Consider the following 24027-nt stretch of genomic DNA (forward strand, 5'->3'; position numbering starts at 1 on the left):
TGTTGAAGTATAAATCACACTTCTCTATCTGGCAGTCTGATGGACCAGTCTGAGTTTGGTTAATGCCAATAGAATGTTACTTGCAACAGTCGCGGGTGAAATCATGATCCACAGTGGAATTTTACTTGTGCTTACCGGAAGCACATCGTAAATTTTGCCCATCAGTAATCACATGTTCACGGGTCACCGATGGGTCGGCAAGTGAGCATTTCTGCTACACAGATGCAATCTGATCATCACTTGTGTGTAGCAGAGGCGATCGAAGTACTGCAGCTTCTAGTCTCCCATGTAGACTATTGAAGCATGCAAAAAGGAAAAAACTAAAAGTTTTTAAAAATATAAAAAAATAAAAATATTATAAAAATTCAAATAACCTCCCTTTCGCCCCATTCAAAATAAAACAACAAAAAAAATCAAATATACGCATATTTGGTATCGCTGCATTCAGAATCGCCCGATCAATATAAAAAAATAATCCGATTGCTGTATGGCAAAAGAAATTCAAAATGTCAGAATTATGTCTTTTAAGTCGCTGCTAGATTGCAGTAAAATGCAGTAACAGGTGATCAAAATACCGTAACTAGCCAAAATGGTATCAATATATACATCAGCTCGGCATGCAAAAAATAAGCCCTCACCCAGCCCCAGATCATAAAAATGGAGATGCTACAAATCTTGGAAAATGGCGCCTTTGTTTTTTTAACAAATTTTGGATTTTTTTACCACTTAAATAAAAAAGAACCTAGACATGTTTGGTGTGTACAAGCTCGCAATGACCTGGATAATCAGAATGGCAGGTCAGTTTTAGCATTTAGTGAACATGGTAAAAAAAAAATAAAAAAAGAACTGTGGAATTACACTTCTTTTGCAATTTCACCGCATTTGTTCTTTTTTTTCATTTTCCAGTACACGATATGTTAAAACCAATGGTGTTGTTCAAAAGTACAACTTGTCCTGCAAAAAACAAGCCCTTACATGGCCACATTGACAAAAAATAAAAAAGTTATCGCTCTGGGAAGAAGGGGAGCAAAAAACAAAAACGCAAAAACATAAATACCTCTGGTCGTGAAGGGATTAAGAATAGCAACACAGGTACTTGACTGAAAATATGCCTGACGGTCTAGGATCCCTACTGCTACAGGCAACACAGTTGAAGGAGACCCAACTTGGAGTCCAAACATTTCCAAAAATTATGGGCAGACACCAGGAAAAGTTGCATCAATTGACCCACAGCAGAAAATTTATAATGGCTCAGCAGTCAGGCATGGGCCATGCATGAGAGAGGGTCTGTGCCAGCACTTACAGCTTTGAAATTAGAAGGTGGATGAGTGACAGGTGTAGGCCTGGTGCACTGAGAGCTTTGCCAAATTCAGGCAACACACATGAAGGAGACCCAACTTGGAGTCCAAACATTTCCAAAAATTAGGGATAGACACCAGGAAAAGTGACATTAATTGACCCACCGTAGAAATTTTATAATGGTGCAGCATGGAAGAATGGGACAGAGCCTGGCCAAGCATTCCTAGCCTAAAAATTGATCAGTAAGAGGTAGATGAGTGACAAGTGTAGGCTTGGTGCTCGGAGACCCCCTCCACTACAGGCAACTCACCAGATGGAGACCCAACTTGGAGTCTCCACATTTCAAAAAATTATCTACGGCTGCCAAAGAAAGGGAGTCGAGTAGCCTGTACAGTATCATAAGTTGTTAGTTGTCTTTGGATAGGATGAGCCAGTGTTTGTTCAGTAGAGCTTTCAGCAACATTACCACCTACCCCAGTACACCTCGAATGCAATGCCATTTCCGCCTTCCATCTTGACCTCGCTTTTTCCCCACTCATGTTGGATGTACCCATCCGCTCTTTTAACCAGCTGTTTCACAACCCTATGCCCAGACCTGTCGGTCACGTGTCACTAAATTAACAATCAGGATTTATTTGCTGAGATAAAGTGACTGGACCACAGAATTTGCACAAAGGGGTTTATATGCTGAAGTGGCAACTTGTGGCTGCACCACAGAATTAGCACTCCAGATATATATGCTGGAAGGTCGATTTGAAACAGGAACCTATCTGAACTAGCTGAGAATAAACCGCCTAGCTACCTATCTGAATACTAGCAGCAGCCTCACTATGCAGTTGCACTCACAAAATCGTGCCAAAGCCATATCCCCACATTCTTTATGGAAAGGGACATGTGACTTTGACAGCCAATAACACAAGCCCTTGTGTCTGGATGTTGTGGATTGTTTCTGTGCCCTGATTGGCCACTGGAATCTCCACACATTAAGTTAATTAAAAAATTAATAACAGTCTGCTACTCCTCTGACCTCTCTCCAATCCCTCTTCTTATCAAACATGCCCCCAATGCTCATCCTACAGCACCACTATGCTAGCCAATGTCCTAACAAAAGTATTAGTGGAAACTCGATAATTTACCAAACTTTGGACGGATTTTGCAGATTTTGAGGAAAATGCTTGGGAATCCGAACACGAATCCGAATGTACAAGGTTTGTGCCAAAACTTGAGATTGACAAACGTTTTCCGAACAAGTTTGCTAATCTCTAATGTGGAGGTACACTTGTCTGATAAAAACCATGATGATGAAGATGTCATTCATCCTTAAATGAGAAGCAATTTTAGAAATGTAGACGATGGTTAAGACAGAAGCCTACCATTTCGACCTAACATATCTACATGACAGGTCTCTCTTATGAGCTTTCTCCCTATTCTGTAATTTCAATTAGCTCTTCAGACCCACTGTTCCAACAGAGCCTTATTGATTGCATTGTGACTCATATCTTCTGTTGGCTTAATCATGGAACCACAGACATGGTAAATAACATACACTGTTGTGAATTTGGTTTCTGGGCTCCCCCGGTGGTTTCTGGTGGTACTGCACTTATGTGCTTCATCTCCTCTGTTCACCTGTTTCCATCAGGATGTGGGAGTTGTCTATTTAGCCTTGCTCCTCAGTCATTTCTATGCCGGCCAACAATGTTACCAGAAGCCTTTCTGTTGCATGTTCCTGCTCCTAGACTACTATCAGCTAAGTTGGACTTGTAGTCCTAAGATTGTTTTGCATTTTTGTTCCAGTTCTCTGTTTTTGAATATTTCTGAGGCTGGAAGCTCTTGTGAGCTGAAATTGCCACTCTGGTGTCATGAGTTGATATTAGAGTTTTAAAGTAATTTCAGGATGGTGTTTTGAAAGGGTTTTCAGCTGACTGTGTAGTTCCCTTTTCTGTCTTCCTACTATCTAGTAAGCGGACCTCAATTTGCTAAACCTATCTTCATACTTCGTATGTCAATTTCCTCTAAAATCACCGACATTATATGTGGGGGCTACTGTTTGCCTTTTGGGGAAAATTTCTCTAGAGGTAAGCCAGGTCTGTATTTTCCTCTGCTAGGGTCAGTCAGTTCTCCGGCTGGCGCTGGGCGTCTAGGGATAAAACGTAGGCACGCTACCCGGCCACTGTTAGTTGTGCGGTAGGTTTAGCTCACAGTCAGCTCGAGTTCCCATCTTCCAAGAGCTAGTCCTTTTGTATGCTTTACTACGGTCTCTTGCCATTGAGAACCATGACAGTTTGGCCGGCCATGGGTTAAAATAATTGGCAGAAGAAAGGAGAGAAAAGAAGTCTGCAGAGAATTTTTTTTTTTTTTTTCCTGAGTTTGCTCATTAGTTTATTCACTAGCATCTCTGCTTACTGCAGCCTTCGTCTCTCTCTCCTTCTAATCCTTGAATGGTTCTGATTTAACCTGATTAATATGGATCCTCAGAGTTTAGCTACAGGTTTGGATAATCTCGCTGGGAAGGTTCAAAGTTTACAGGATTTTGTTATTCATGCTCCTATATCTGAACCTAGAATTCCTTTACCTGAATTTTTCTCCGGGGATAGATCTCGCTTCCAGAATTTCAAACATAATTGTAAATTATTTTTGTCTCTGAGATCTCGCTCCGCTGGAGATCCTGCACAGCAGGTCAGGATTGTAATTTCCTTGCTCCGGGGCGACCCTCAGGACTGGGCATTTGCTTTGACACCAGGGGATCCTGCGTTGCTCAATGTGGATGCGTTTTTCCTGGCTTTGGGGTTGCTTTATGAGGAACCTCATTTAGAGATTCAGGCTGAAAAAGCCTTAATGGCCCTGTCTCAAGGGCAAGATGAGGCTGAAATATACTGCCAAAAATTTCGTAAGTGGTCTGTGCTTACTCAGTGGAATGAGTGCGCCCTGGCGGCGAATTTCAGAGAGGGTCTCTCTGATGCCATTAAGGATGTTATGGTGGGGTTCCCTGTGCCTACAGGTCTGAATGAGTCCATGACAATGGCTATTCAGATTGATCGGCGTTTGCGGGAGCGCAAACCTGTGCACCATTTGGCGGTGTCTACTGAGAAGGCGCCAGAGATTATGCAATGTGATAGAATTCTGTCCAGAAGCGAACAACAGAATTTTAGGCGAAAAAATGGGTTATGCTTCTATTGTGGTGATTCAACTCATGTTATATCAGCATGCTCTAAACGTACTAAGAAGGTTGATAAGTCTGTTTCAATTGGCACTTTACAGTCTAAGTTTATTCTATCTGTGACCCTGATTTGCTCTTTATCGTCTATTACCGCGGACGCCTATGTCGACTCTGGCGCCGCTTTGAGTCTTATGGATTGGCCCTTTGCCAAACGCTGTGGGTTTGATTTAGAGCCTCTGGAAGTTTCTATACCTCTGAAGGGTATTGACTCCACACCATTGGCTAGTAATAAACCACAATACTGGACACAAGTAACTATGCGTATTAATCCGGATCACCAGGAGATTATTCGCTTCCTTGTGTTGTATAATCTACATGATGTGTTGGTGCTTGGATTGCCATGGCTGCAATCTCATAACCCAGTCCTCGACTGGAAAGCAATGTCTGTGTTAAGCTGGGGATGTCAGGGGACTCATGGGGACGTACCTTTGGTTTCCATTTCGTCATCTATTCCCTCTGAGATTCCGGAATTTTTATCTGATTATCGTGACGTTTTTGAGGAGCCTAAAATTGGTTCACTACCTCCGCACAGAGAGTGCGATTGTACTATAGATCTGATTCCGGGCAGTAAGTTTCCAAAGGGTCGTTTATTTAATCTATCTGTGCCTGAACATGCTGTTATGCGGGAATATATTAAGGAGTCCTTGGAAAAGGGACATATTCGTCCTTCGTCATCTCCCTTAGGAGCCGGTTTTTTCTTTGTATCTAAAAAAGATGGCTCTTTGAGGCCGTGTATTGATTATCGGCTTTTGAATAAAATCACGGTTAAATATCAGTATCCTTTGCCACTGCTTACTGATTTGTTTGCGCGAATAAAGGGGGCCAAGTGGTTCTCTAAGATTGATCTTCGTGGGGCGTATAATATAGTGCGAATTAAGCAGGGGGATGAGTGGAAAACCGCATTTAATACGCCTGAGGGCCATTTTGAGTATTTAGTAATGCCTTTTGGTCTTTCAAATGCCCCTTCAGTCTTTCAGTCCTTTATGCATGACATTTTCCGTGAATATTTGGATAAATTTTTGATTGTGTATCTGGATGATATTTTGATTTTTTCGGATGACTGGGACTCTCATGTCCAACAGGTCAGGAGGGTTTTTCAGGTTTTGCGCTCTAATTCCTTGTGTGTAAAGGGTTCTAAGTGCGTTTTTGGGGTTCAAAAGATTTCGTTTTTGGGGTACATTTTTTCCCCCTCTTCCATTGAGATGGACCCTGTCAAGGTTCAGGCTATTTGTGATTGGACGCAACCCTCTTCTCTTAAGAGCCTTCAGAAGTTTTTGGGCTTTGCTAATTTTTATCGTCGATTTATAACTGGTTTTTCTGATGTCGCTAAACCGTTGACTGATTTGACTAAGAAGGGTGCTGATGTTGCTGAATGGTCCCCTGCGGCTGTGGAGGCCTTTCGGGAGCTTAAGCGCCGCTTTTCTTCCGCCCCTGTATTGCGTCAGCCTGATGTTACTCTTCCTTTTCAGGTTGAGGTCGACGCTTCAGAAATCGGAGCTGGGGCGGTTTTGTCGCAGAAAAGTTCCGACTGCTCCGTGATGAGGCCTTGTGCGTTCTTTTCTCGTAAGTTTTCGCCCGCTGAGCGAAATTATGATATTGGTAATCGGGAGCTCTTGGCTATGAAGTGGGCTTTTGAGGAGTGGCGTCATTGGCTTGAGGGGGCTAGACATCAGGTGGTGGTATTGACCGACCACAAGAATTTGATTTATCTTGAGTCCGCCAGGCGCCTGAATCCTAGACAGGCGCGCTGGTCGTTATTTTTCTCTCGGTTTAATTTTGTGGTTTCTTACCTACCGGGTTCTAAAAATGTGAAGGCGGATGCCCTTTCTAGGAGTTTTGAGCCTGATTCCCCTGGTAATTCTGAACCTACAGGTATCCTTAAGGATGGAGTGATATTATCTGCTGTTTCCCCAGATTTGCGACGGGTCTTGCAGGAGTTTCAGGCGGATAGACCTGATCGTTGCCCGCCTGGTAGATTGTTTGTTCCTGATGATTGGACCAGTAGAGTCATCTCGGAGGTCCATTCTTCTGCGTTAGCAGGTCATCCTGGAATCTTTGGTACCAGGGATTTGGTGGCTAGGTCCTTCTGGTGGCCTTCCCTGTCGCGAGATGTGCGAGGTTTTGTGCAGTCTTGTGATGTTTGTGCTCGGGCCAAGCCTTGTTGTTCTCGGGCTAGTGGATTGTTGTTATCCTTGCCTATTCCGAAGAGGCCTTGGACTCACATCTCCATGGATTTTATTTCTGATCTCCCTGTTTCTCAGAAGATGTCTGTCATCTGGGTGGTGTGTGACCGTTTTTCTAAGATGGTCCATTTGGTTCCCTTGCCTAAATTGCCTTCCTCATCCGAGCTGGTTCCTCTGTTTTTTCAAAATGTGGTGCGCTTGCATGGTATTCCGGAGAATATCGTTTCTGACAGGGGAACCCAATTCGTGTCTAGATTTTGGCGAGCGTTCTGTGCTAGGATGGGCATTGATTTGTCTTTTTCGTCTGCTTTCCACCCTCAGACTAATGGCCAGACCGAGCGAACTAATCAGACCTTGGAGACTTATTTGAGGTGTTTTGTGTCTGCGGATCAGGATGATTGGGTTGCCTTTTTGCCCTTGGCGGAGTTTGCCCTCAATAATCGGGCTAGTTCTGCCACCTTGGTTTCTCCTTTCTTCTGTAATTCGGGGTTTCATCCTCGTTTCTCTTCCGGTCAGGTGGAGTCTTCGGATTGTCCTGGAGTGGATGCTGTGGTGGAGAGGTTGCATCAGATTTGGGGGCATGTGGTGGACAATTTGAAGTTGTCCCAGGAGAAGACTCAGCATTTTGCCAACCGCCGTCGTCGTGTTGGTCCTCGTCTTTGTGTTGGGGACTTGGTGTGGTTATCTTCTCATTTTGTCCCTATGAAGGTTTCTTCTCCTAAGTTTAAGCCTCGGTTCATCGGCCCGTACAAGATATTGGAGATTCTTAACCCTGTGTCCTTTCGTTTGGACCTCCCTGCATCTTTTTCTATTCATAATGTCTTCCATCGGTCATTGTTGCGCAGGTATGAGGTACCGGTTGTGCCTTCCGTTGAGCCTCCTGCTCCGGTGTTGGTTGAGGGTGAGTTGGAGTACGTTGTCGAGAAGATCTTGGACTCCCGTGTTTCCAGACGGAGACTTCAGTATCTGGTCAAGTGGAAGGGCTACGGTCAGGAGGATAACTCTTGGGTGACAGCCTCTGATGTTCATGCCTCCGATTTGGTCCGTGCCTTTCATAGGGCTCATCCTGATCGCCCTGGTGGTTCTGGTGAGGGTTCGGTGCCCCCTCCTTGAGGGGGGGGGTACTGTTGTGAATTTGGTTTCTGGGCTCCCCCGGTGGTTTCTGGTGGTACTGCACTTATGTGCTTCATCTCCTCTGTTCACCTGTTTCCATCAGGATGTGGGAGTCTATTTAGCCTTGCTCCTCAGTCATTTCTATGCCGGCCAACAATGTTACCAGAAGCCTTTCTGTTGCATGTTCCTGCTCCTAGACTACTATCAGCTAAGTTGGACTTGTAGTCTTAAGTTTGTTTTGCATTTTTGTTCCAGTTCTCTGTGTTTGAATATTTCTGAGGCTGGAAGCTCTTGTGAGCTGAAATTGCCACTCTGGTGTCATGAGTTGATATTAGAGTCTTAAAGTAATTTCAGGATGGTGTTTTGAAAGGGTTTTCAGCTGACTGTGTAGTTCCCTTTTCTGTCTTCCTACTATCTAGTAAGCGGACCTCAATTTGCTAAACCTATCTTCATACTTCGTATGTCAATTTCCTCTAAAATCACCGACATTATATGTGGGGGCTACTGTCTGCCTTTTGGGGAAAATTTCTCTAGAGGTAAGCCAGGTCTGTATTTTCCTCTGCTAGGGTCAGTCAGTTCTCCGGCTGGCGCTGGGCGTCTAGGGATAAAATGTAGGCACGCTACCCGGCCACTGTTAGTTGTGCGGTAGGTTTAGCTCACAGTCAGCTCGAGTTCCCATCTTCCAAGAGCTAGTCCTTTTGTATGCTTTACTACGGTCTCTTGCCATTGAGAACCATGACAATACACGTAGGTCATCTTGGGTTGAGAGACTCTATGATGCCAAGTCCGTAATCTTTTCTAATGAGTATAAACTAATTAAGATTGAAGGTTATTCACCATCAATATTTAATGACTCATGTCAGTAAACTACGTGGGAATAATTACAAGACTTGTATGGCTTTAGGATCTGTGAGAAATGGTTTGTAAATGATCATTTCCAATAGGTTTTCCATCCCTGTAAGGTATCTCCAAATAACTTTCTTTAAAGTGGTACTTTTTGAGTTCTACCATTGCTTTCTGGCTTTTCAGTTGTTATGACTAGGGTTGAGCGAAACGGGTCGATCATTTTCAAAAGTCGCCGACTTTTGGCTAAGTCGGCGTCTCATGAAACCCGATCCGACCCCTGTGCTTGTCGGCCATGCGGTACGCGACTTTCGCGCCAAAGTCGCGTTTCAATGACGCGAAAAGCGCCATTTCTCAGCCAATGAAGGTGAACGCAGAGTGTGGGCAGCGTGATGACATAGATCCTGGTCCCCACCATCTTAGAGAAGGGCATTGCAGTGATTGGCTTGCTGTCTGCGGCGTCACAGGGGCTATAAAGGGGCGTTCCCGCCGACCGCCATCTTACTGCTGCTGATCTGAGCTTAGGGACAGGTTGCTGCCGCTTCGTCAGAAGCAGGGAGAGCGTTAGGCAGGGTCCACTAACCACCAAACCGCTTGTGCTGCAGCGATTTCCACTGTCCAACACCACCTTCGGTGTGCAGGAACAGTGGAAGCTATTTTTTTTTTTTTTTCCCCTCAGCGCTGTAGCTCATTGGGCTGCCCTAGAAGGCTCCGTGATAGCTGTATTGCTGTGTGTACGCCACTGTGGAAACCAACTGCTTTTTTCAAAGCACATATCCTCTTGTTCCTTCCTTTCTGCACAGCTATCTTTTTTGTTTGTCCACACTTTTTATTTAATTTGTGCATCAGTCCACTCCTATTGCTGCCTGCCATACCTGGCTTACATTACTGCAGGGAGATAGTAATTGTAGGACAGTTTTTTTTTTTTTTTGTTTTTTTTTTGTGGGAGATTAAGATTGGCATTTCTGCTACAGTGCCATCCCTGTGTGTGCCATCTCTCACTGAGTGGGCCATAGAAAGCCTATTTATTTTTTCCGTGATTTGTGTTCTAAAATCTACCTCAACACAGAAACACTACATCAATCAGTGGGAGAAAAATATTGGCCTCAGTCAGGGCTTGTGTGCCACTGCTGTGTGTGCGCTATCATTCAGTGGGCTATAGCAAGCCTATATTTTTTTTTTTTTTTTTTTTTTAATATTATTTGGTTTCAAAAGTCTCCCTGAAAAAAAAAAAAAACCTAAAAAAACAGTGGGAGAGTAATATTGCCCTTTCAGCTTGTGTGCCAGTCTTGACTCCTGGGTGTGCCACCTCTCTCCCTCTCATTCAGTGGGCCATAGAAAGCCTATTTATTTTTTTTTTTAAATATTATTGGGTTTCTAAAGTCTCCCTGAAAAAAACAAAAAATACATAAAAAAACAGTGGGAGAGTAATATTGCCCTTTCAGCTTGTGTGCCAGTCTTGACTCCTGGGTGTGCCACCTCTCTCCCTTTCATTCAGTGGGCCATAGAAAGCCTATTTTTTTTTTTTTAATATTATTTGGTTTCTAATTCTCCCTGAAAAAAAAAAAAAAACCTAAAAAAACAGTGGGAGAGTAATATTGCCCTTTCAGCTTGTGTGCCAGTCTTGACTCCTGGGTGTGCCACCTCTCTCCCTCTCATTCAGTGGGCCATAGAAAGCCTATTTATTTTTTTTTTTAAATATTATTGGGTTTCTAAAGTCTCCCTGAAAAAACAAAAAATACATAAAAAAACAGTGGGAGAGTAATATTGCCCTTTCAGCTTGTGTGCCAGTCTTGACTCCTGGGTGTGCCACCTCTCTCCCTTTCATTCAGTGGGCCATAGAAAGCCTATTTATTTTTTCCGTGATTTGTGTTCTAAATTCTACCTCAACACAAAAACACTACATCAATCAGTGGGAGAAAAATATTGGCCTCAGTAAGGGCTTGTGTGCCACTGCTGTGTGTGCTATCTCTCATTCAGTGGGCTATAGCAAGCCTATTTTTTTTTTTTTTTTTTTTTTTTTTAATATTATTTGGTTTCTAAAGTCTCCCTGAAAAAAAAAAAAAACCTAAAAAAACAGTGGGAGAGTAATATTGCCCTTTCAGCTTGTGTGCCAGTCTTGACTCCTGGGTGTGCCACCTCTCTCCCTCTCATTCAGTGGGCCATAGAAAGCCTATTTATTTTTTTTTTTAAATATTATTGGGTTTCTAAAGTCTCCCTGAAAAAAACAAAAAATACATAAAAAAACAGTGGGAGAGTAATATTGCCCTTTCAGCTTGTGTGCCAGTCTTGACTCCTGGGTGTGCCACCTCTCTCCCTCTCATTCAGTGGGCCATAGAAAGCCTATTTATTTTTTTTTTTAAATATTATTGGGTTTCTAAAGTCTCCCTGAAAAAAACAAAAAATACATAAAAAAACAGTGGGAGAGTAATATTGCCCTTTCAGCTTGTGTGCCAGTCTTGACTCCTGGGTGTGCCACCTCTCTCCCTTTCATTCAGTGGGCCATAGAAAGCCTATTTTTTTTTTTTTAATATTATTTGGTTTCTAATTCTCCCTGAAAAAAAAAAAAAAACCTAAAAAAACAGTGGGAGAGTAATATTGCCCTTTCAGCTTGTGTGCCAGTCTTGACTCCTGGGTGTGCCACCTCTCTCCCTCTCATTCAGTGGGCCATAGAAAGCCTATTTATTTTTTTTTTTAAATATTATTGGGTTTCTAAAGTCTCCCTGAAAAAACAAAAAATACATAAAAAAACAGTGGGAGAGTAATATTGCCCTTTCAGCTTGTGTGCCAGTCTTGACTCCTGGGTGTGCCACCTCTCTCCCTTTCATTCAGTGGGCCATAGAAAGCCTATTTATTTTTTCCGTGATTTGTGTTCTAAATTCTACCTCAACACAAAAACACTACATCAATCAGTGGGAGAAAAATATTGGCCTCAGTAAGGGCTTGTGTGCCACTGCTGTGTGTGCTATCTCTCATTCAGTGGGCTATAGCAAGCCTATTTTTTTTTTTTTTTTTTTTTTTTTTAATATTATTTGGTTTCTAATTCTCCCTGAAAAAAAAAAAAAAACCTAAAAAAACAGTGGGAGAGTAATATTGCCCTTTCAGCTTGTGTGCCAGTCTTGACTCCTGGGTGTGCCACCTCTCTCCCTCTCATTCAGTGGGCCATAGAAAGCCTATTTATTTTTTTTTTAAAATATTATTGGGTTTCTAAAGTCTCCCTGAAAAAACAAAAAATACATAAAAAAACAGTGGGAGAGTAATATTGCCCTTTCAGCTTGTGTGCCAGTCTTGACTCCTGGGTGTGCCACCTCTCTCCCTTTCATTCAGTGGGCCATAGAAAGCCTATTTTTTTTTTTTTTAATATTATTTGGTTTCTAATTCTCCCTGAAAAAAAAAAAAAAACCTAAAAAAACAGTGGGAGAGTAATATTGCCCTTTCAGCTTGTGTGCCAGTCTTGACTCCTGGGTGTGCCACCTCTCTCCCTTTCATTCAGTGGGCCATAGAAAGCCTTTTTTTTTTTTGGTTTTTTTAATATTATTTGGTTTCTAAAGTCTCCCTGAAAAAAACAAAAAAAACATAAAAAACAGTGGGAGAGTAATATTGCCCTTTCAGCTTGTGCGCCAGTCTTGACTCCTGGTTGTGCCACCTCTCTCTCTCTAATTGTGGGCCATAGAAAGCCTTTTTTTTTTTTTTTTTAATATTATTTGGTTTCTAAAGTCTCCCTGAGAAAAAAAAATAAATAAATTAGGTGGGAGATTAATATTGACATTAGTGCTTGAGTGACAGTCCTGCGTGTGTGTCATCTCTGTGATTTTGTGCCACAGAAAACAGAGTGTGTAACATTGTGCCTGATTTTCCTTGTGGTCTCACCAACCTGTTAAGGGATATTGAAATCATACTGAAGTTATAGCTCACCGTGTAAGTTGTTTGATAGCAACAAATAAAGTTACTTTGGTTAAGATTTTAAAACAATGAGGAAGTCTGGTGCAAGAGGTCGTCGTGGGCGTTCATTGTCAGCTGGTAATGATGGTAGTGGTAGTGGAGCATCAGGTGGTCGTGGGGATAAAAATATTCCACCTAAGTCTGGAGCTGTGGAGCCAGTTTCGTCGTCAGGCTACACAAGGCCTCGAACGCTCTCTTTTCTGGGAGTAGGAAAACCGCTTTTAAAGGCGGAGCAGCAACAGCAAGTTTTGGCTTACATTGCAGACTCAGCCTCTAGCTCTTTTGCCTCCTCTTCCGAAACTGGTAAATGTAAAAGCAGCGCGTCGCTTGTGGATGTTCACGGTCAGGGACAAGTCGCTTCCTTGTCCTCCTCAGCAAAAACTACAACAAGAGAGAAGGATGCAGCAGGCGACACAACGGGTCACTCCATGGAGCTCTTTACACATACCGTCCCTGGCTTAGAAAGTGAAACATTTAACAGGCCATGCCCATTACAAGTATATTCTGACATGGAGTGCACTGATGCACAGCCACAGCCAGAGTACTATGCTGCTCCTTTGACTCAGACCACCACATTGCCCTCTCAGGGTACAGATCCACAATCAGACCCTGATGAGACTATGTTGCCCCGCCACGAACGCTATACCACCGACCGACACAGTGACACAGACGAAGTTGCACACGAGCTCGAAGAGGAGGTAATAGATGACCCAGTTATTGACCCCGATTGGCAGCCATTGGGGGAACAGGGTGCAGGCGGCAGTAGTTCAGAAGCGGAGGTGGAGGAGGGGCCGCAGCAGGCATCAACATCGCAACAGGTTCCATCTGCCGGGCCCGTATCTGGACCAAAACGCGTGTCAAAGCCAAAACCTGTTGGAGCACAGCGTTGCCATCCGGTTAAAGCTCAGTCTGCAATCCCTGAAAAGGGATCAGAGTCTAGGAAGAGTGCAGTCTGGCATTTTTTTAAACAACATCCAACTGATCAGCGCAAAGTCATCTGTCAAAAATGTTCAACTAGCTTAAGCAGAGGTCAGAATCTGAAAAGTCTAAATACTAGTTGCATGCATAGACACTTAACCACCATGCATTCTCAAGCCTGGACTAACTACCAAACGTCCCTCAAGGTTGTAGCACCCTCGGCCAATGAAGCTAGTCAGCAACGCAACATCCCTTCCGTCACTGTAAGGCCACCATTTTCCGCACCACCGGCAGTATCTGTGCAGGTTTCTTTGCCAGCCAAAAGCAGTCAGGGTCAGGGAATCACCAGTTTTGTAGGAGGAAATATTGCATGTAGGGCACCGGCGGAAACAATACCGTCTCCAACCGTCTCTCAGTCTGCCATGTCCACCGGCACACCCGAAAGTTCCACGATCTACAGCTCTCCAGTCCAGCTCACCCTACATGAGACTCTGGTTAGAAAAAGGAAGTACTTATCCTCGCATCCGCGTACACAGGGTTTTAACGCCCACATAGCTAGACTAATCTCGTTAGAGATGATGCCCTACCGGTTAGTTGAAAGCGAAGCTTTCAAAGCCCTGATGGAGTACGCTGAACCACGATACGAGCTACCCAGTCGACACTTTTTTTCCAGAAAAGCCATCCCAGCCCTGCACCAGCATGTTAAACAGCGCATCGTCCATGCACTCAGGCAATCTGTGAGTACAAAGGTGCACCTGACTACAGATGCATGGACCAGTAGGCATGGCCAGGGACGTTATGTGTCCATCACGGCACACTGGGTGAATGTGGTGGATGCAGGGTCCACAGGCGACATCAATTTAGGGACAGTTGTGCCTAGCCCACGGTCTAGGAAACAGTTGGCTGTAGGCGTTCGCACCCCCTCCTCCTCCTCCTCGTCCTCCTGCAGAAGCTACAGCTCTTCCACAGAACGCAGTCGGCCAACCACTCCATCGGCAGATGACACTGTTGCACACCAGTTGTCCCATTATGGGCCAGCTACTGCCAAGCGTCAGCAGGCTGTATTGGCTATGAAGTGTTTGGGCGACAACAGACACACCGCGGAAGTTCTGTCCGAGTTCTTGCAACAAGAAACGCAGTCGTGGCTGGGCACAGTAGATCTTGAGGCAGGCAAGGTAGTGAGTGATAACGGAAGGAATTTCATGGCTGCCATCTCCCTTTCCCAACTGAAACACATTCCTTGCCTGGCTCACACCTTAAACCTGGTGGTGCAGTGCTTATTGAAAACTTATCCTGGGTTCTCCGACCTGCTCCTCAAAGTGCGTGCACTTTGCTCACATATCCGACGTTCGCCTGTACACGCCAGCCGTATGCAGACCTATCAGCGGTCTTTGAACCTTCCCCAGCATCGCCTAATCATAGACGTTGCAACAAGGTGGAACTCAACACTGCACATGCTTCAGAGACTGTGCGAACAGAGGCGTGCTGTTATTTATTTGTGGGAGGATACACGGGCAGGCAGTAGGATGGCAGACATGGAGTTGTCAGGTGTGCAGTGGTCGAAGATACAAGACATGTGTCAAGTCCTTCAGTGTTTTGAGGAATGCACACGGCTGGTTAGTGCAGACAACGCCGTAATAAGCATGAGCATCCCCCTAATGCGTCTGCTGATGCAAAGTTTGACGCACATAAAGGAGCAGGCGTCTGCACCAGAGGAAGAGGGAAGCCTTGATGACAGTCAGCCATTGTCTGGTCAGGGCAGTGTACAGGACGAGGTAGCGGGCGAAGAGGAGGTGGAGGACGAGGAGGATGATGGGGATGAGTATATTTTTAATGCGGAAACTTTCACGGGGGCACAGGAAATTGGTTGCGTGTCACGGCCGGGTTCTGGTTTTTTGAGGGACACAAGTGACGTAGATTTGCCTGCAACTGCCCCTCAACCAATCACAACCGGAGATTTGACAAGTGGAACTTTGGCCCACATGGCGGATTATGCCTTACGTATCCTACAAAGGGACACACGCATTACGAAAATGATGAACGATGACGATTACTGGTTGGCCTGCCTCCTTGATCCACGCTATAAAGGCAAATTGCAAAATGTTATGCCACATGAGAACTTGGAACTAATATTAGCAACCAAACAATCAACTCTTGTTGACCGTTTGCTTCAGGCATTCCCAGCACACAGCGCACGTGATCGTTCTCACACGAGCTCCAGGGGGCAGCAGACTAGGAGTGTTAGGGGTGCACACATCAGAAGTGGCGTTGGACAGAGGGGTTTTCTGACCAGGTTGTGGAGTGATTTTGCTATGACCGCAGACAGGACAGGTACTGCTGCATCAATTGAAAGTGACAGGAGACAACATTTGTCCAGTATGGTTACTAACTATTTTTCATCCCTTATCGATGTTCTCCCTCAACCGTCATTCCCATTTGATTACTGGGCCTCCAAATTAGACACCTGGCCAGAATTGGCAGAATATGCATTGCAGGAGCTTGCTTGCCCGGCAGCAAGTGTCCTATCAGAAAGAGTATTCAGTGCTGCAGGGTCAATATTAACCGAAAAAAGGACTCGTCTGGCTACCCAAAATGTTGACGATCTAACATTCATTAAAATGAACCACAACTGGATTTCAAAATCTTTTGCCCCACCTTGCCCGGCCGACACCTAGCTTTCCTATGAAAAGCTCTTGCCTGTGAATTACTTTTCTAATGTCTAATTTGCTGCTGCAGATTGTACAGCATACGACATGTTTACACCTCCCTAAATGGCCAAACTCCCCACACGGGGCCGTGGTATCGCGACTTGGCGCAAGCACCCGTGAGACTGCTGTTTGTCTGAAGAGGTGGGTGTGCTCGCTTTTGGTTGACGGCATTGCTACTGGGTCCCTCATAGTACAATGTAGTGTCTCTGGCGGTGGTGGTGCGCACCCAACGTCAGACACACCGTTGTAACATGAGTGGCCCTGGGGCGGTCCCGCCGGCCTCAAGAGAGTTCCCCCCTACCCCAGCTCAAACTGGGCTGTACTACGTGCAAAATTATGTCGCACAGCTCCACCAATCTTTAGTCTATTCGCTGACATCATTCAATGTCTGGCACTGACAATACAAATTTGTAGACATCTATGATGCAACTTAAAGTAGTCTGTGTCTGTGTCCTATATTGGCACCATTAAATAGTTACTGCCAAATTACTATGTCAGAAACACAGCAGATGAGCCCACCCCTGTACCTAAGTATGCCATCTTTTTTTTTGTTTTGGTTGTTTTGCGAGACATTAACATCTATTTATATTTTGGGAGTACTGGGACAGACACTCCTTGCACTACTCCTCCACTCAGCACCAAGCTGCCTGCCCGTGTATCCATGTAACCGCTGTAAAACTGCCATGAGCCTATTGTTTGTTATTTTAGGCCTTTGATAGCCTGTCTGCGGTCCCTACTCCTCCACTGACCACCAAGCTGCCTGCCCGTGTATCCATGTAACCGCTGTAAAACTGCCATGAGCCTATTGTTTGTTATTTTAGGCCTTTGAAGCCTTTCTGCGCTCCCTCCTTCCACTAGTCCTCCACTGACCAGACCACTGCTGCCCGTGTACCCCTGGAACCAATTTTAAAGTGCCTACAGCCAGCCCATTTTATTGTGTTAGGCCTTCGAAGCCTGTCTGCGGTCCATACTTCCACTAGTCCTCCACTGACCAGACCACTGCTGCCCGTGTACCCCTGGAACCAATTTTAAAGTGCCTACAGCCAGCCCATTTTATTGTGTTAGGCCTTCGAAGCCTGTCTGCGGTCCCTCCTTCCACTAGGCCTCCACTGACCAGACCACTGCTGCCCGTGTACCCCTGGAACCAATTTTAAAGTGCCTACAGCCAGCCCATTTTATTGTGTTAGGCCTTCGAAGCCTGTCTGCGGTCCCTCCTTCCACTAGGCCTCCACTGACCAGACCACTGCTGCCCGTGTACCCCTGGAACCAATTTTAAAGTGCCTACAGCCAGCCCATTTTATTGTGTTAGGCCTTCGAAGCCTGTCTGCGGTCCCTCCTTCCACTAGGCCTCCACTGACCAGACCACTGCTGCCCGTGTACCCCTGGAACCAATTTTAAAGTGCCTACAGCCAGCCCATTTTATTGTGTTAGGCCTTCGAAGCCTGTCTGCGGTCCCTCCTTCCACTAGGCCTCCACTGACCAGACCACTGCTGCCCGTGTACCCCTGGAACCAATTTTAAAGTGCCTACAGCCAGCCCATTTTATTGTGTTAGGCCTTCGAAGCCTGTCTGCGGTCCCTCCTTCCACTAGGCCTCCACTGACCAGACCACTGCTGCCCGTGTACCCCTGGAACCAATTTTAAAGTGCCTACAGCCAGCCCATTTTATTGTGTTAGGCCTTCGAAGCCTGTCTGCGGTCCCTCCTTCCACTAGGCCTCCACTGACCAGACCACTGCTGCCCGTGTACCCCTGGAACCAATTTTAAAGTGCCTACAGCCAGCCCATTTTATTGTGTTAGGCCTTCGAAGCCTGTCTGCGGTCCCTCCTTCCACTAGGCCTCCACTGACCAGACCACTGCTGCCCGTGTACCCCTGGAACCAATTTTAAAGTGCCTACAGCCAGCCCATTTTATTGTGTTAGGCCTTCGAAGCCTGTCTGCGGTCCCTCCTTCCACTAGGCCTCCACTGACCAGACCACTGCTGCCCGTGTACCCCTGGAACCAATTTTAAAGTGCCTACAGCCAGCCCATTTTATTGTGTTAGGCCTTCGAAGCCTGTCTGCGGTCCCTCCTTCCACTAGGCCTCCACTGACCAGACCACTGCTGCCCGTGTACCCCTGGAACCAATTTTAAAGTGCCTACAGCCAGCCCATTTTATTGTGTTAGGCCTTCGAAGCCTGTCTGCGGTCCATACTTCCACTAGGCCTCCACTGACCAGACCACTGCTGCCCGTGTACCCCTGGAACCAATTTTAAAGTGCCTACAGCCAGCCCATTTTATTGTGTTAGGCCTTCGAAGCCTGTCTGCGGTCCATACTTCCACTAGGCCTCCACTGACCAGACCACTGCTGCCCGTGTACCCCTGGAACCAATTTTAAAGTGCCTACAGCCAGCCCATTTTATTGTGTTAGGCCTTCGAAGCCTGTCTGCGGTCCATACTTCCACTAGTCCTCCACTGACCAGACCACTGCTGCCCGTGTACCCCTGGAACCAATTTTAAAGTGCCTACAGCCAGCCCATTTTATTGTGTTAGGCCTTCGAAGCCTGTCTGCGGTCCATACTTTAAATACTCCTCCACTCACCACCAAGCTGCCTGCCCGTGTATCCATGTAACCGCTGTAAAACTGCCATGAGCCTATTGTTTGTTATGTTAGGCCTTTGATAGCCTGTCTGCGGTCCTTACTTTAAATACTCCTCCACTCACCACCTAGCTGCCTGTGTATCCATGTAACCGATGTAAAACTGCCATGACTGCCTACTGTTTGTTATTTTAGGCCTTTGATAGCCTGTCTGCGGCCCCTACTTGCAATACTCCTCCACTGACCACAATGCTGCCTGGAGTGCCTGCCTGTGTATCCATGTAACCGATGTAAAACTGCCATGACTGCCTACTGTTTGTTATTTTAGGCCTTTGATAGCCTGTCTGCGGCCCCTACTTGCAATACTCCTCCACTGAGCACAATGCTGCCTGGAGTGCCTGCCTGTGTATCCATGTAACCGATGTAAAACTGCCATGACTGCCTACTGTTTGTTATTTTAGGCCTTTGATAGCCTGTCTGCAGCCCCTACTTGCAATACTCCTCCACTGACCACACCAATGCTGCCCGTGTACCCCTGGAACCTATTTAAAAGTTCATAGAGCCTAGTTATATATTTTATTTACTATTAATAAGGCCATGATGGACTACGCTGTACCACGCTACAAGCTAACCAGTCGACACTTCTTTTGCGAGAAAAGCCATCCCAACCCTCCACCAGCATGTAGAAGACCGCATTGTCCATGCACTCTGGCAATCTGTGAGTACAAAGGTGCACCTGACAACAGACGCATGGACCTGTAGGCATGGCCACGGAAGATTACGTGTCCATTACGGCGCAATGGGTTAATGTGGTGGATGCATGGTCCACAGGGGACAGCCTACTAAGTCTGTCTGCAGTCCCTAATTCAAATTGTCCTCCACTGTCTAAATCGGAACTTCCACCTTCTGGCTTTCGGCCTATAGTATCAGAAATTAAACTGCATTTGGCCTTCAACTTTGGTTAGGGCCTACTAACGGCTTCTGCCCCTCCCTGGTGTTGTCCTCAACTAAATAAAGCTGAGCTTCAACCTTCCGGCTCTCATTAAGTGGTTTTAAAAAAAAAAAAATTGGTGGTTAGGGCCTACTAACGGCTTCTGCCCCTCCCTGGTGTTGTCCTCAACTAAATAAAGCTGAGCTTCAACCTTCCGGCTCTCATTATGTGGTTTAAAAAAAAAAAATGGTGGTTAGGGCCTACTAACGGCTTCTGCCCCTCCCTGGTGTTGTCCTCAACTAAATAAAGCTGAGCTTCAACCTTCCGGCTCTCATTAAGTGGTTTTAAAAAAAAAATGGTGGTTAGGGCCTACTAACGGCTTCTGCCCCTCCCTGGTGTTGTCCTCAACTAAATAAAGCTGAGCTTCAACCTTCCGGCTCTCATTAAGTGGTTTTAAAAAAAAAATGGTGGTTAGGGCCTACTAACGGCTTCTGCCCCTCCCTGGTGTTGTCCTCAACTAAATAAAGCTGAGCTTCAACCTTCCGGCTCTCATTAAGTGGTTTTTAAAAAAAAATGGTGGTTAGGGCCTACTAACGGCTTCTGCCCCTCCCTGGTGTTGTCCTCAACTAAATAAAGCTGAGCTTCAACCTTCCGGCTCTCATTAAGTGGTTTTAAAAAAAAAAAAAATGGTGGTTAGGGCCTACTAACGGCTTCTGCCCCTCCCTGGTGTTGTCCTCAACTAAATAAAGCTGAGCTTCAACCTTCCGGCTCTCATTATGTGGTTTTAAAAAAAAAAATGGTGGTTAGGGCCTACTAACGGCTTCTGCCCCTCCCTGGTGTTGTCCTCAACTAAATAAAGCTGAGCTTCAACCTTCCGGCTCTCATTAAGTGGTTTTTAAAAAAAAATGGTGGTTAGGGCCTACTAACGGCTTCTGCCCCTCCCTGGTGTTGTCCTCAACTAAATAAAGCTGAGCTTCAACCTTCCGGCTCTCATTAAGTGGTTTTAAAAAAAAAAAAATTGGTGGTTAGGGCCTACTAACGGCTTCTGCCCCTCCCTGGTGTTGTCCTCAACTAAATAAAGCTGAGCTTCAACCTTCCGGCTCTCATTATGTGGTTTAAAAAAAAAAAATGGTGGTTAGGGCCTACTAACGGCTTCTGCCCCTCCCTGGTGTTGTCCTCAACTAAATAAAGCTGAGCTTCAACCTTCCGGCTCTCATTAAGTGGTTTTAAAAAAAAAATGGTGGTTAGGGCCTACTAACGGCTTCTGCCCCTCCCTGGTGTTGTCCTCAACTAAATAAAGCTGAGCTTCAACCTTCCGGCTCTCATTATGTGGTTTTAAAAAAAAAAAAAATGGTGGTTAGGGCCTACTAACGGCTTCTGCCCCTCCCTGGTGTTGTCCTCAACTAAATAAAGCTGAGCTTCAACCTTCCGGCTCTCATTAAGTGGTTTTAAAAAAAAAATGGTGGTTAGGGCCTACTAACGGCTTCTGCCCCTCCCTGGTGTTGTCCTCAACTAAATAAAGCTGAGCTTCAACCTTCCGGCTCTCATTATGTGGTTTTAAAAAAAAAATGGTGGTTAGGGCCTACTAACGGCTTCTGCCCCTCCCTGGTGTTGTCCTCAACTAAATAAAGCTGAGCTTCAACCTTCCGGCTCTCATTAAGTGGTTTTAAAAAAAAAAAAAATGGTGGTTAGGGCCTACTAACGGCTTCTGCCCCTCCCTGGTGTTGCCCTCAACTAAATAAAGCTGAGCTTCAACCTTCTGCTCCAAATTACCATTTTAAAAAATGCAATAGGCTTTTCCGGCCTACTAAAGGTGTCTGCCCCTCCCTGGTGTTGTCCTCAACTGAACAAAGCTGAGCTTCCACATTCTGGCTTTCGCCCTATACTATCAGATATTAAACTGCATTTGGCCTACTAGTGTGGTTAGGCCCTTGAAACAGTGTCTGCTGCTCTTGGGTTTGCTACTCCACTGAACAAAGCAATGCCGCCTGTTTAGTCCTGTTACCAATTTTGAACTGCATGTAGCCTACTTTATTCTTTGGCCCTATATCTGTTTCCTCCTCATCCTGCCCATTGCCCAGCCACTGCTAAATGAGTCTGCTGGTACATTGACCTAGACCACTACATTCCCCTTGTACTCTACACAGCCAGAATCTGACCCTGCTGAAAGTAAGGTTCCCCTTCCCGCATGTTATACCACCTTACACAGGGACAAAGAGGAAGGTGCAGATGAAAGTGCAGGTTCCTTCATCAGGTGGGGGGGCATACTCGTTGGCGACGTCACTGGCACAGGGCCCCTCAGAGTACGCAAAAGTGTCGCTGCTGGTGGGAGGCGCCCCCGCCATGCAAACACACCGCCGTACTTTGAGGGGCCCTGTGCCAGTGGCAATGCGAACGAGTGGGCCCCCCCTGCTTGCTCAGGATCACAGCACTTGCAACTTTTAAATACTTACCTTTCCCTGCAACACCGCCGTGACGTAGTCCGCATTTCCTGGGCCCACGAAAAACTTGAGCCAGCCCTACTCCCCCCACAACTTTCCCCCAATTCCTTATGCCCAACTATTATTATACAGTTAATTAAGATTGGCAAGCTTCAGAAACAAGAATGGATGTTTTTGGCATTAAAATGGGCACTGTAGGTGTTTTCCTGGCCTCCACTCACTGCCGACTATGCTTCCCCATTGACTTGCATTGGGTTTCGTGTTTCGGTCGATCCCCGACTTTTAGCGATAATCGGCCGACTGCACTCGACTCGACTCTGGACAAAATCGGGTTTCCCAAAACCCTACTCGATCTTAAAAAAATGAAAGTCGCTCAACCCTAGTTATGACTATGTGGCCTGATGATGTTGCGTAAAATAGCATACTTAAAAGCATAAGAATATGAGGTTTTTGTTACATACAACATCACGGTTAGATGGAGACAAATTGGGTGAAAACTACCAGATCCTGAAAACAATTAAAAAATCTACCAAATATTTTGTGAGGGTTGTACTTAGAATGTCTTCTTAGTGTTGCAATATTGGTGGATCCAATATGCTGCTTGTATTCCTTTGATCTGGACATAACATTTAAATAGCTTCTCATTTGCTGTTTGTCCATGTTTGGGACCCAGTTCTGCTCAGCCCTTATTCACACAGATGTCAACATGATGCATGGTAAGGTTATAATACAAGAGTTTAGGACCATCCCAAATCTGGGTACACCTTGACACTGGTTGGATGGATTTTACTATTTTTGCATGTGTTTTCTCACAGTGTTCTATTCACTTTTTGATCCACTTCCTTGACTTTGGTGTGGGTTTGCTACACTGGACTTACGGACTTTTTTGTCCCTTTGTTTTTTCAGTTATTTGTTCCTATACATTACACTGGACTTCAGGTCTTCCTTTCACTGGATTTATTACTTTGTTACTTTTTTATTTCTATCACTATCTTTCATTCAGCCGCATGTCCTGGATGGGCTTATTTTGGGTTTTCACTTTAGTTCTTGATGTTGAACAATCTTTTTATTATGATCTAGTTCATTCTGGTTTTTTCTAATGTTGTAGACTCCCTTGAAAAAGGCAGAAGTTGCCGAAACGTCGGAATGTTTTGATGTCTGTTGTTCACTAATACCGGCTGAGTGTTAAGAATAAAAAGCATCTTTTCAAAGCAAATTTATTGTGAACTATTTGAGTGCCAAAGGTCATTTTTTCTTGACATATTGTTTTTTCCTTTGAGTACCTACTTCATTTGTTGAGTGCGCCACTTTTGACTCTTCAGATCACAGATATGGCCAGCAGCTTTTGCTTTGGCCAAAAGATTTTTTAAGCTGCGAAAACAACAAGGTAGACACTTTTGGCTGAGCTCTACTCTACTCTATCCTATTAATCATTTGTTAAAACATCCAATACAATTTAGGGGTTTAACCAAAGCAAATACAGAACATGAATACCACCAAAAAGCTTGTAGTCCTGTCTCGCGCACTTTTATATTCAAATTTTTAATATTGTGTAACCATTTGCCACTTCTATAGAATAAAGGCATATTTTTTAAAACCCTATTTTAGCCTGTATGCTTTTTGGTGGTATTCATGTTCTGTATTTGCTTTGGTTAAACCCATAACTCTATAGTGGTTCCCACTAATCCCTCACAGCACACCTTGACATCCTCTTGTTTTATTTAAACATACAAAGTAATATTTTTAAAAAATATATATATACATCATATTTTCTGGATAGTTTTGGGTGTTCTGTGTGTTCCTAATCAATACAATTTAGGTATGTTTTTATTTATTTTTCAATTTTTCAAAATGACC

The sequence above is a fragment of the Ranitomeya variabilis genome, chromosome 5, assembly GCF_051348905.1.
Source record: "Ranitomeya variabilis isolate aRanVar5 chromosome 5, aRanVar5.hap1, whole genome shotgun sequence".
Classification (NCBI taxonomy): domain Eukaryota; kingdom Metazoa; phylum Chordata; class Amphibia; order Anura; family Dendrobatidae; genus Ranitomeya; species Ranitomeya variabilis.